At 36.6% G+C, this 12,117-nt stretch overlaps 1 protein-coding gene and 1 non-coding gene across 10 annotated transcripts in view; one reads left to right on the forward strand and one right to left on the reverse strand.

Annotated features, from left to right (window-relative positions):
• Positions 1-12,117, forward strand: part of SEMA6D (semaphorin 6D) — a 584,591-nt gene that overhangs the window by 136,012 nt on the left and 436,462 nt on the right. The window lies entirely within an intron of this gene.
• On the reverse strand, positions 10,583-10,688 carry LOC137208210 (U6 spliceosomal RNA). The gene has a single exon (XR_010935539.1). It is a non-coding gene; the product is annotated as a U6 spliceosomal RNA (small nuclear RNA).

Consider the following 12,117-nt stretch of genomic DNA (forward strand, 5'->3'; position numbering starts at 1 on the left):
ACCTAGAAATAAATGACAATGAACGCCTGATGACCCAAAACCTATGGGATGCAGCAAAAGCAGTTCTAAGAGAGAAGTTTATAGCAATACAATCCTACCTCAAGAAACAAGGAACATCTCAAATAAACAACCTTACCTTACACCTAAAGCAATTAGAGAAAGAGGAGCAAAAAAAGAAACCCCAAAGTTAGTAGAAGGAAGGAAATCATAAAGATCAGATCAGAAATAAATGAAAAAGAAATTAAGGAAACAATAGCAAACATCGATAAAACTAAAAGCTGGCTCTTTGAGAAGAGAAACAAAATTGATAAACCCTCAGCCAGACTTGTCAAGGAAAAAAGGGTGAAGACTCAAATGAATAGAATTAGAAATGAAAAAGGAGAAGCAACAACTGACACTGCAGAAATACAAAGGATCATGAGAGATTACTACAAGCAACTGTATGCCAATAAAATGGACAACCTGGAAGAAATGGACAAATACTGAGAAAAGCACAAGCTTCCGAGACCAACCAGGAAGATACAGAAAATATAAACAGACCAATCACAAGCACTGAAATTGAGGCTGTGATAAAAGTCTTTCAACAAACAAAAGCTCAGGACCAGATAGCTTCACAGGTGAATTCCATCAAATATTTAGAGAAGAGCTAACACCTATCCTTCTCCAACTCTTCCAAAATATAGCAGAGGGAGGAACACTGCCCAACTCATTCCGCGAGGCCACCATCGCTCTGATACCAAAACCAGACAAAGATGTCAGAAAGAAAGAATACTACAGGCCAATCAATATCACTGATGAACATAGATGCAGAAATCCTCAAAAAAATACTAGCAAAGAGAATTCCACAGCACATTAAAAGGATCATACACTATGATCAAGTGGGGTTTATCCCAGGAATGCAGGGATTCTTCAATATATGCAAATCAATCAATGTGATAAACCATATTACCAAACTGAAGGAGCAAAACCACATGGTCATCTCAATAGATGCAGAAAAAGCTTTGACAAAGAGGAACCTGCGACAAAGATGCAGATGTAGATAATGGACCTGAGGACACGGGGAGGGGGAAGGGTAAGCTGGGATAAAGTGAGAGAGTGGCATGGACATATATACACTACCAAGTGTAAAATAGATAGCTAGTGGGAAGCAGCTGCATAGCACAGAGAGATCAGCTCGGTGCTTTGTGACCCCCTAGAGGGGTGGGATAGGGAGGGTGGGAGGGAGACGCAAGAGGGAGCGGATATGGGGATATATGTGTACGTATAGCTCGTTCACTTTTATACAGCAGAAACTAACACAACATTATAAAGCAATTATACTCCAATAAAGATGTTAAAAAAAATGCTGGAGAGAGTGTGGAGAAATGGGAAGGCTCTTCCACTGTTGGTGGGAATGTAAATTGATACAGCCACTATGGAAAACAGTATGGAGGTTCCTTAAAAAACTAAAATAGAATTGCCATACAACCCAGAAATCCCACTACTGGGCATATACCCAGAGAACACCATAATTCAAAAAGACACATGTACCCCAATATTCATTGCAGCACTGTTTACAATAGCCAGGTCATGGAAGCAACCTAAGTGCCCATCGACAGATGAATGGATAAAGAAATATGGTACATATATACAATGGAATCCTACTCAGCCATAAAAAGGAATGAAATTGGGTCATTTGTAGAGACGTGGATGGACTTAGAGACTGTCATACAAAGTGAAGTAAGTCAGAAAGAGAAACACAAATATCGTATATTAACGCATATATGTGGAATCTAGAAAAATGGTACAGATGAACCCGTTTGCAAGGCAGAAATAGAGACGCAGATGTAGAGAACAAACATATGGACACAAAGGTGGGAAAGTGTGGGGGGGTGGTGTGATGAATTGGGAGATTGAGATTGGCATATATACACTAATATGTATAAAATAGATAACTAATAAGAACCTGCTGTGTAAAAATAAATAAATAAAATTTAAAAAATAATTGATCAAAATCTGAGAAAAATTGGTGAAAAACTTAGAATATTTATGAGTCATAAGTGAGAGCTGAGGCATGCTAATATATTTTCGTAGTTTGGGCTTAATACTTGAGATCAAAAGGCTGTAGAGAAGACCTCACTGTCCCCTTTGTGACTGCTTATCCAGGTGTCTGGATGGCAGTAGTCTCATTAGTATTGGGCCCAGAAATACTACCTAAAATTTGATGGCAAGTGTCATAAACTTGTAATGGAAAATTAGGAAGTTAATTTGATGGCATGCATCATTCATTCACTCAGTCAGTCAGCAGGGATTTGCTGAGCACTTCCTTTTTCTGGATATTACTCTAGTTGCTGGAAATCATCAAGAAAACAAGACAGACAAAATCCCTGCTCTCATGGAAGTTACATTCTAAGTAGGGAAAGGCAGAAAACAAACAAGTAAATAAATGTATAATATTCCAGATGTCACCAGGGGCTATAAAGAAAAATGAAGCAGGATAAGGGGGATAGTATTGGAAGCAGGAAGGTCACTATTTTTTATAGGGTGGTCTTTAATAAGGTGTCATTCGAGCAAAGACCTAAGTAAAGTAAAGAAGCAAGTCATGTGGCTCTCTGGGGGAAGGACATTCTTTGCACCTCAGGGTACAAAGGCCCTGTGGTGGAAGCATGGTTGGTAGTTTTGAAGAAGAGCTAGGATATGTGGATGGAGCAGAGGGGCAGAGGAAACAGTTGTAGGAGATGAGGTTCCAGAGGTGGGTGGGGGCCCACTGATGGGTGACAGGACATTGTTGGAGAAGAAATTGCCCAGAAATTAAGAAGAGGGAGAACATTGGAGGAGATGGCAGTGACCCAAGTAAATCATTCCTCAGAATCAGCTATGTCTGTGAACTAGGCAAAACAGCCTACCTAGGTGCTAATAAAAAAGAAAAAAAAAGAAAGTCAAAGATTTGCTTGTGAGAATACATAGCTGGCATGATAATTCTGCTGCAACTTTCTCTAGGGAGAACAGAGAACTCTCTACCCTTCTACTTAGTCCTGTATTGTTACCGACTCGCTGTTTCCCCGTTTAGGAAGTTAGTGAACTGCTGTCAGGAGAAAATAATACATATCTATGGCTTTACATTTCTAGTAAAAATCATTCTTTTAGAAAATATTTACTTTTTTTCAGGTCTCAGATTTGGAAGCCTTCAGCTGAATCCCTAGAGTTGGTTTCAGTCAGCTGATGGAAACGTTGTGTGGATGTAAGACTACAGAGTTAAATCATGTTGTTAGGGCCGTAGCCCCAGGCTTAAAATAAACTGTCCTTAGCAAAAGAGAAGTGGGCAGTAGGAAAGCACTGATTCAAATAGAAGTTGAAACACCACTCTGTCCTCCCTTAGGTTTCTGGTGTTTACTGATTTATTTTCAAAAATCCTGTCATGCCATTGGAATGGGAGGAACTGTTGGGAGTGTTGAGAGCTGAGAGATTTATAACTCCAGCTTAAATGATCATTCCAGAACTATCTAGAGCAAGTAGAACTTTTTAACCCATTTTGAGTCTTTGAGTCTTTCACTCATTAAAAAAGTCCTTATATATGAAATCATTTTAGGAGATTTAGTGATCTCTCAAGCTGGCCAGTGGATTCAGGATAAGTTTTTAATGCTACTAGAGATTAAAAATGGAATTAGAAATGAGACCCAAACTTATTTCTGTGTGTTGTAAATAGCATGAGCTTGGGAGAGAAAGGTATGTGTTCATTTTCAAGTTTTGCCACTTAACAGCTGTATAATTTTGGACAGGTCACATTCTCCCAGAACCTTCTCGTCTGTAATATATAATATAGGGATATCTGTAACTCTCTCTGTCTCTCTAGTTTTATCTGAGTATGAAAGTTGAGATAAGATGTGACCAAGTATTGATACTTTCTTAACTGTAAAATTATAAATACATATTATTAAACAGCTTTGTAGCGTTTAAAGAATCACTCTGCAGTGATTTTATGCACAATTTGAATGAGGCACTTCCTATTCCAGAAATAGTTATACAAATCCAAATCTATTGTTCTGGGGCTTCAGGGGCCCTGCTTTTCAGCTCATGATATTTTTTGTGACATCTGGGAAGCAAAGTGTCGCTAGTGTTAAGTTCATGTTTGTTCCCTCCCCACCCTCCTTCCACCTACAAATCTGAAAGATCACTGCATGCCTAACACATTTGGGGTGCTCCAACTCTAAGCCTTTGAAATTCAGTGAAATTGTTCCTTGTTGACCCTAGAACACCAAAGTACTTTACTCTTAATCATCTAAAAAGTAATGAAAAATCACTATGTTCTTCAGTTTTCAGGAAACACCATTAAGATGTTCTTAGTTAATAAGTTCTGCAAATCGCTAAGTCTTGTCTCCTCAAGCAAGAAATATTAACAGATGTTTATTGAATTGTTCCTAAAATGTATTATGATTACTTACTGTATCATAGTATTCTGAACATAGTTTAGGAGCTAAAGTTATAGTGTTCTTTAGTACAGTGATTAGTAAAATAACTCTTGCTGGGTGCAGGCCCTTTCCCCTCCACTAAATAAACCCAAATTACTTGCAAGGCATCCAGATTTTTTGCTTCCTTGTTTAGTGTCACCTGTATCTTCCTGGCTGATCTCCTTTAAGTGTAAGCCCTCACCCACCTCTACTTTTAATTTACTCCCTGCTATACTGCTTCATAAACTAACAATTTTAGTACTACCTTCAGGTTTTCTGCCACATCATCAATTGTATCAGCATTATTATACATGTAATGCCTTTTAAAAACAATAGGCTTTTTTTTACTTAAAATATTTTAAAAGATAATTATATCACTCTTCCATTACCAGTATAATTGTCAGTTATGTTTTAGCATACATTAAAATAAATATATAAGGACTTCTACTTCCAGCCAAGATGAAGTAAAAAAGAACAGATTTATACTCCTGTCTAAACAACCAGTAAAATGGACAAAATGTATATAATAACAGTTTTCAAGATACCGTATGTCAGGCAAGGAAGGACACTGATTCCTGAGAGATGAGGAAAAAAACAAGTTGGGCCTATGATTGCCCCAACTTACTGTCTTTGGAGAGTTTCCAGGCCACAGTACAGGAGAGGAAATCAAGGAGCAGTCTGATATACTCCCTGCATTGAGGATATGAAGCTGAGAGCATGAGGAGGTCAAGATGGCTAGAGTTCTCAGGACAGAGATCCTGAGAAGAGAGAAATGAACAGAGAACTCTGGAGATCTGCAGTGTCCACCTTGAGGATTTAGTTCAGTACTGATCAATGCAATATCGTACTGGAAATTCTAGGCAGCAAAGTATGGCAAGAAAAAAAATGTCATCTAAATCGGAAAAAAGAAGTAAAAGCTCTTTTAATTGCAGACAATGTGAATATCTAAGTAGAAAATCTAGTGAAATCTACAGAAAAACTACTTAGACTAAGAAGTGAGTTTAGCAAGGTTACAACATGTAAGATCGATAGCCAAAAATCAATAGTGTTTTTATGTATTAGTAATGAATATTTGTTAATTGAAATAAAAAATTAGAGGCATTTAGAATAACGTCAGCAATATGAGGTACTTACGGATAAATATTCAAAAAAGATATGATGATCTAATACACTGAAAACTATAAAACATCATTAAAGGAGATTAAAGAAGACCTAAATAAATAGATTGACATACTGTGTTTATGGGTTGGAAGACTTGATATGTTAGGATGTCAATTCTCCCCATATTTATCTATAGATAAAACACAATTCCAAATCAGATTGTAGCAGGCATTTTTGTAGAAATTGAAAACTTATTCTAAAATACATAATGGAAATGCAAATGACTTAAAATTCCAAAGTGACTCGAAAAGATAAGGGAACAGAAGTTTTGAGTTTTAAATAATGTGCCCAAGATCATGGAGCTGGTAATTGCCTAAGCCAGTATTCAAACCCAGGCCTCCTTGATTCAAGAGCACATGCCCCCCACACACATACACACACTATTTTCTCCTGCTGTATCATACCACCAGTAACTAATTCTGTGGGAGGACTCAGGGAAAACCTTTCAGAAGAGGTGATGTTTAGGCAGTGTATTGAAGGGAGAAGGAGAGTTATTCAGTAGAGAATGCAAGAGGCATTTGTGATGGAGGAAACAACAGGATTACATAAATGAGAAATTGGTGGCTGGCCTTGTTCTTTGCCAAGCAGGTGCTGTACCAACCCTGTGGATTTGTTCTTCAAGGATATGGGATAGGAGGACTGGGGAAAGGACCAGGGCATCTGATGGCAGAATCTACTTAGCTCCATTCTCCACAGTAATACCAGAGCAGACTGTGGGTGAAGGACCTCCATTTCTCTTTATTATTCTCTCCACTCTATAAACACAGAGTGGTTCAGCCCACAGTCATTTATCTAAGCCTGCTTCTTCTACACAGAAGAGAATCATACTCCTTGGGAGCAATATTGCTAGGCATATTGATAACTTTCTTTTGAAAAGCAGAAGGCACTTTTTGTGGATTTGATTTGATTTCCTCATCAGAGGATGTTATTTGAGATTTGCAGGTGCAGGCTAACATCTTTATGAGGCAGAGGCACTCTGTTTATTTGCTCAACGTCCATGACTTCACCGGGCATGTTGGTGCATCTGGTTAAGCCCAGAGAAGAGACATTTGCAGGATCAAGCCTCACCGTCTTATCAATGTGCCAAGATGTTTTGAATGTAAAGACAGGGAATATTGTCCAGTGGTTCTGTGCTTGAAGGGCCTTTTTCTGATTGTTTTAAAATGTGAATACTATTTTCATGGAAAATATTGTGTGGGGCTCTAGTATAAATAAGGTGTTACAATGAATTTTAATTGCATTTAAGCAGGCATTGCTACTACCAAAAGATGCAGGCAAGTGGAATTGAGATCATTATAAAAAATATGGATTTAGAGATAAGGCCTAATATAAAAACAGATTTTGGTAACTGCCTGGAGTAAATTGAAATTTGGTCTCAATGTTAATATTGTCTAATACTCAAGAATAAAATACTGGCTTGATCTCGGTTATTGCTCCATGGAGATAAACTCCTCATCCATGGAAGATGGAATAACCCTTGAAGGTTTCATACCATTACTATGCAGTGCACAGTAACAATACAACAACAAATTAACAAAGTAGGGTCTATTATTGGAGGATGATTTCACGTCAGCTTCAGAGCAGTTTACTCATTTCAGAAGTCAGTGTAATAAAAGAGCATTTTATTTTTCCAACATCCCTGAGGAAATGTGTGTGTGTGTGTGTGTGTCTGTATTTGGTCACATAAGTATGTTTTCATGATAACCCAGTCATGCCCTTTTATCACAAATCAAGTTTTTAATTTCACTGATCTTGTTTTAAAAAATCTAGAATTTCATAGGATGGATATCAAAAACAACAACTGGAGATTAGTAGGCTTTTAATAAATTAGTCCTTTATTCTTGTAACACCTGCTCTGGACTCCTAAACTGGGGCAATCACTAGGGCAGAAACTAAGCCAATAATAGGGGCTTAAATACACCAACCCTGTACTTTACATATAGCAGCTACTAAATAAATGTTGGAAAACTGAATTTCAAATAGTAGCCCAGAATATAAGGTCAAATATAAGGGGTTTGATACTCAAGGTATTCTGTTAGCAAGGGCTTATTTTCACATGGCCTATATGTTTCTAGTAATAGCAGCGAACAACAGACCATTCTGAGTCATTACCATTAGTCTCCATAGGTAGACCCAGACCTTCTACTTAAACATAACTTGTGTTTGTTTTGTTATATCACTTTCATAAAAATTTTGGGGAGGGGACAGGAGATGAAAATTCATGTTTCCAATGTAGAAACTTGTGTTCAAGTGTTTGCATTTTTATTAAAATACCTAAAATGATTGGGGAACTAATATTTTAAAAAAGAACTGTAGCTGTTTTAGTTATTGCTGCTGAGCTTAGGACAGCTGTTGCAGATCTAAACAGTTTGAACTTTAGTGTAAATATAAATTTTAAAGAAAATGGGGTCATGACTGGCTTCTTTACTTTAGCCCATCAAGCCATTCTGTTTATAATGTTTTCTGTCCCAAGCAGGAGGTAGAACCTTATCACATCTATGACTTAACGCTATTTTGGTTATATGATAACATTCATCATCAGAACTCCTGAAGTGCTGTACATTTCCTACAGAATCAGGGTCAGGTTCCTATGTTGCATGGGTGTAGTGGTACACCTTGACCTCTCTCTTCACGTACCCTGCCCAAACGTCGAGCTGAGCAGCCTCTTATTCCTTATTGGTACCTGATGCTTTCTTGGTTCTACCTCTAAGTGCATCCTCTTCCTTCTAAAGAAAAAAATTTTCCACCCATTTCCATGTGTTTATATCTTACTTACCTTTAATATTTTACCTCAAATGTCAAAATTTTTTGAAGAATTCCCTGATTCTTACATTGGACATGATTACTCTCTCTCTCTTATTTATAAAATCTCTCATATATTAAGTATCATTTTGATCTCATTTTGTGATGCTTTCTTTTCTACTCTACCAATAAGAACAAAATCACAAGGATAATGATAAATATTAAACCTTATTCTATAATATGAAAAGTTCGTTATGTACATTGTCTTATGCAATCCACAAAACAGCCCCATAGTGGAGATGATGCTATTATTATTCCTAATTCACTTAGGAACAAATTCTTAGAGAGGGCACAATGATTAATCCAAGGTCTGGTGGCTGGTTTTACATCTGGAATTCTAATTCATAGACCTTATTCTTAGCCAATAGGCAAGACTGTGCTTCATAGCTATACCTCCTTTTGCTTGTAACTTACCACTTTCTACTTTGTTGTGTAATTACCTATGACCTGAATTACTATAGTTGTTGTTCCTTGAGGGCTAAAATTATGTTTGATTCTTCTTGGTATTTTAAACATGACTGAACTCAGGGTTTCACACTAAAGTTAAGGGTGGTCCAAAACTATTTGGAGAACAGCTGAAAAATTTGGCACCTTTCATATATTCTTTTATAGCTCTGACATGGAAGATTTATTGAGAGAGGAAAGTACTGTGTTTAACTGTCATCAAAATAAAGTGGAAAATATAGCTTTGCTCAAAAGAAATGACATGTTCTGAAAGAATAAAATTAAAATGGGATTTTAAATCCATTATCTAGTCTATCTGAAAATAAACAAGGACAGTCACCTAATTGAAGGAGTAAATGTCTTTAAACTTTCACAGTCACTGTGTAATATTCATAAATGTGGAATCTGGAACTCTATTTCCCACTGAAATGAAAGAGATTATACTTGACTAAAAGAAATATTAATGAAACAATAGCTAATATTCATGATAGTTTAATAATTAATAGAGAAAGGAATAATAACATGTATTTTTTTATTTATATTTTTAACTTTTTATTTTATATTGGAGTATAGTCAGTTAACACTGTTGTGATAGTTTCAGGTGCACAGCAAAGAGACTCAACCATACATATACATGCATCCATTCTCCCCCAAACTCCCCCTTTATTTATATCATGCAGATAGATAACTGACTGCTTTTCATCAAGATGATTGTCACTAAATTTACAGAGCCTCAATACTGAAGTAGGAGAAGTAGGAGAAGGTGTTGAAAATAAGATATCTTATCTGGAGACTAATAACCTTTTTGTTTTTAACAAGCTATCTTATCTTTACTACTCTGTTTTAGAAGCTCAAGAGAGTGGCGACCTTGAATAAACACTGCTATTTCCATCATCATGTCCTGAGACTTATTCAGAGAGGAAATATCTCATCAAAAGGATGGAATACAGTCCAGGCTTATGAAGTAGCAGATAGACCTGTGAGGAGGTCACCTTCTAAGACTGAAGAACCTTCTTTTATGGATCATTTATCTTAGTCATCCTAACTACACCCCCAATTGTGCAATGAATGCTAAAAAGAGTTTAGACTTCCTTCAACCATCCTGTTCATTCATGAGGTAAAAAGAGAGATGAGGATGAAAGCCTAGTTGATTGACAGTTTTTGATTATATTCTTAAGGGTCTAATTGAATAGTGTGTCCTATAAAACTTCCTGAACATCAAGTATATTCCCAATATTGGTTATATTGTGCTACAAAAATCCAGTCACCTAGGAGGATTTATTCTGATTACTTCCCACCTATACATAGTTAACATCATGTAGACATAATGAGGCTGATAGAATTTTCATGAAATAGTTGTTGGATGTATACTGTTTGGATACTGGGATATCAACGTCTCTATCTAGTAATCCTCCATACAGAGCTCTTCACAGCCAAATAATAACACAGCTAAACAGTATCACGAGAGGTACTCTTAAGGTCTTGATTTGCTGCTTTCTTTTCTTTTTTTTTTATTTTAAATTTAATTTATTTATTTATTATACAGCAGGTTCTTATTAGTTATCTGTGTTATAGATATTAGTGTATATATGTCAATCCCAATCTCCCAATTCATCCCACCACCACCAACCCCCCCCCCCCTCAACTTTCCCCCCTGGTGTCCATACGTTTGTTCTCTACATCTGTGTCTCTATTTCTGCCTTGCAAACCGGTTACTCTGTACCATTTTTTTAGGTTCAACATATATGAAAAATATGGAATGCTTCACGAATTTGCGTGTCATCCTTGCGCAGGGGCCGTGCTAATCTTCTCTGTATTGTTCAGTTTTAGTATATGTGCTGCCGAAGTGAGCACTGCTGCTTTATTTTCTTCTGCTAGTTTATTCATTTAAATACATATATAAATATATATATATATATATACTAATTTCTGTCAAATTCTGTTCATAAGGAAATCTTTATGATCAGCGTTTTCAGGTTACGCCAAGAGCCTCACAAAAGATACCGAATTTTGTGGTGCAAATTACACTGATACTTCCTAAAGAGTTCTGTCTTTGTAATGGAGTCTTTAGATTTCTTTAGACCTGTATCCCACTTAGAAGTCCCTGAGCATACTAAGCAAGTTCAATGACTCTTTCCTAGAGTCAACCAAATAGAAATAAAATTTCTTTTTCTATAATAAATGGTAGATCAGGATTTTTCTCCCTCTTTTCCCTGTACCTTATGCTTCTAACAAGGAGGCACATCTCCAGTGTTTTCTACCTTGATACCTTGTTGTTTCCACTGAGAATGTGTCACACCCCAGTTATATGTTACCTTCTCCAGAAAGAGTTCTCTTTTTGTCCAGCAGAATTGATCTCTTCATTCTCTAAACTTATAACTCTCTTGTAGCCCTTATCATATTATTTTAAATTTTATTACACATCTGATCTTCCCAGCTTAAGGATAAATTACTTGAGACTAGGGAACATGCGAATCTCATCTTTGAGTCCACCACAGCTCATAAGGCAATGTCCAAAAAAGGTAGGGAGTGAATATTTGTCAGGAAAGAACAAGTGAATTGTCATTTTCCTAAAGACAATAATGAAGCCAATTTTGTACTGTTTGTGTAAAATATTGGATAAGGTTGTCGAGATTGTTACACACAGAATCTTTTCCTTTTTTATTGAGGCCATTAACATGGAGAAAAGGACTATGCAGACAATTATGAAGGATATATCTTAAGATAAGTAGTTAGAAAGGTTTTCAAGGTTTTGAAAAATACGTTTCACAAGGAACCAGAATTTAAAATATTATTTAGTTCTTTTTCTATGGGATTCTTAAATCCCACAGTGGATTCGCCACTGATAAGCACTTGCTCTTGCTCTCTTTCTTTTTTAACCCTTCAGTTTCTAAGGTAACTTTTAATATCTTGGCATCATTCCGTGGTCTTTGGTGTGCTGGTACTTTTCTTATAAGGCCCGTTTTGAGACTATACCTTTTGGTGATTTCAGAATAGAAAGAGATATAAACAGTGCACCTTCCCCATTGAATGTCATAATAGTTTTCAACACAGAGGTGTATTGCTCATGATTCTAGTGATTCAAAATCCTACTTTTCCTAGGGTAGAAAGAATATAGAGCCACAAATACCCTTCCTTTAAATTTATTTATCATAATGTCTTCTAATGAAATATTTTCTGAATGGTTTGACGCAGGTGTCTGTGCTGGTTGTGGGGCGGGTGGGGGCTGGGGGTTACAAAGAATGAGATGAATGTGAGAGTTCAGGGATGGGCACAAAGCAAT

This window comes from Pseudorca crassidens, chromosome 1 (assembly GCF_039906515.1).
Source record: "Pseudorca crassidens isolate mPseCra1 chromosome 1, mPseCra1.hap1, whole genome shotgun sequence".
In the NCBI taxonomy this organism is placed as follows: Eukaryota; Metazoa; Chordata; class Mammalia; order Artiodactyla; family Delphinidae; genus Pseudorca; species Pseudorca crassidens.